Here is a 2,338-nt window from a genome sequence, read left to right as displayed (position 1 = left end):
ATATACATCACAACCATTTTACAAAATAAAACAATTACTACAAGAAAAGAGAGCTATTTTAACATGATTTTTTTTAACAGTCATAATTAAGTGTAAAAATTAATATATATTTTTGACAAATATCACAAATGTCAAATTCTCTATGTTTTTTGATGAACAATTTGATTGTAGAAAATTACTCCTCAATTTTGACACTCATTTGTTTTCAACTTACTCTATTATTCATTTTCTTCGTTGAGCTCCATCAATTTTGGCATCACACTGCTCTCAGTTTAGGATTATTCTACTCATTCTTCATTTTCAAAATCTCAGTTTATTCTTCAGTTTCAAGATCTCGTCTCATTCTTTGTTAAAAAATTTTTATGGTCAATAAGTGTCAAAATAAATAGTATTTTTTACGGTTAATAAGTATCACAAAAAATATATTCTCAAATTTTTCTAACAAATTATTTTTGACGGCCAATATTTATCAAAATAAGATTTAAACTTTTTTTTACAATTACTTATATGTTAAAAATACTATTTTTGACAAAATTTTTATTAACATATTTTCATAATTAAAATAGTGTCAAAATTTATTTTTTTGACAAATTTTAATTTTTTTGACACATAATAATCCTAAAATATAGTCTATATTGTTGTAGTGAATTCCGCTGACTAATTTTACAAATGAAATTGAGTGTCTTATTATTCAACTAGCTTTTTTAATTTGGTAAAAGAAAAAAGTTGACTTCAATTGTGTGATTTTTTGACAAATTATTGTTTTTAGATAAAAGTAAAAATAAAAAATTACATTTATATAAACTTTTTAAGAATAACCATCTATTCTGAATAGTTACTTAACCATTTGAAGCTATTCCATCCAGTGTCACCAAATGAAATGGCAAAGCATACATGGTGTAAGAAGAAAGTGTAGGGAGCTTTCCAAAGTTTTCAACTAAATATATATGTAAATTCAATTAATTAATGGCATGCATCCTTTTACTTTGGTATATATATAGAGGGTAAAAATTATTCAAAATTACTATTTGTAAATTAAAATTAGTTTTTATATATTTATATATAAATATATAATATTTAATTTATTTTTAATATATATTTGATATTTTATTATATTTATTATTAATTTAGTGGTTGATTTTTTTTTTTTTCCATCTAACGTGTACCTTTCATGATCCATTAGTCAAATTGCCTAATCCCTAGTCTTCTAGAATCAATGATGATTTTATATAAAAGGCCGTTAATTAATAGGAAAATGAAGGTGATCGAGAAAGCGACGTGCATTCTAGAATGCCGATCCATTATAATTCGTATCGGTTCCGCTACGTTACCAACAGCATATCTGCCAACTTCTGCCAACTCTTATTTATAATTGTGTTTCATAGAAGTGTGTTCGTGGATGTGTCTAATAAAAATGTGTTTTTTATAGCTGTGTTTAATAAAAGTGTCTTTATAGATATATATTTTGGATGTGTCTCTTTATATATGTATTTAAAATATATTAATTATTAGACACATCCATGAACACACTTCCATAAAACACAATTATAAATAAGAGTCGGCAGAAGTTGGCAGATAATATGTTGGTACCCTATACTTTTCCAATTCGTATTATTAAAACAAGTTTCTAGATATGTTGCATAATAGCTAAGATAAGGCAATAAAATATTCAACCTAAATCCATCTTTTTATCTATATCGTTACCGCAACTTAATTATAAAAGAATAGTCACATTAATTATAAAACAAGTTCTATTTAAAATACTTTGCTTCCTTACTTTATTGGAGCACAGAAAAAGAAATATCTACTAGTCAAACTCATTGTATATTCTCTTTTTATGAAGTGAGATAGATTGCTTTGCATTTGTACCAGCCCTTCCTATACTATATGATGCATTCACCAAGCGGTCATCATTATTTTTTTATTTTTATAATTAAGTTGACGACGTTGTATGGCGTTTATATCCTCTGCTGTCCGGGACACAAGAAGTTATTTAATTTCCTTCTTGAAGATTTGAGAGGGTAATCTTGGGATCTCTCTAGATATTGTGATTATTGTCAACGATTTGCCTTGTAAGAGATATTTAATATTTTCAACCATGGCCCTTCTCTAAATTAAAGCGGAAAGATTAATAAAAACTTGAAATATGTACATAAGCAGAAAATATCACTGTCGAATATAATATTAAACAGACAAGAGAGGATGACACTGTTAGTTGTTAATAAATAAATTATTACAACTATACATATATCCCAAAGTAATAAGATATCAAAGAGAGTAGGATTTGAGAGGAAAAAATCAAGGGTATTATTTTATAAATTAATGAATTTAATTTCGA

This window comes from Arachis ipaensis, chromosome B05 (assembly GCF_000816755.2).
Source record: "Arachis ipaensis cultivar K30076 chromosome B05, Araip1.1, whole genome shotgun sequence".
NCBI classification, from domain to species: Eukaryota; Viridiplantae; Streptophyta; class Magnoliopsida; order Fabales; family Fabaceae; genus Arachis; species Arachis ipaensis.
The sequence above is the reverse complement of the archived record's forward strand: the minus strand, read 5'-3'. Positions refer to the sequence as shown.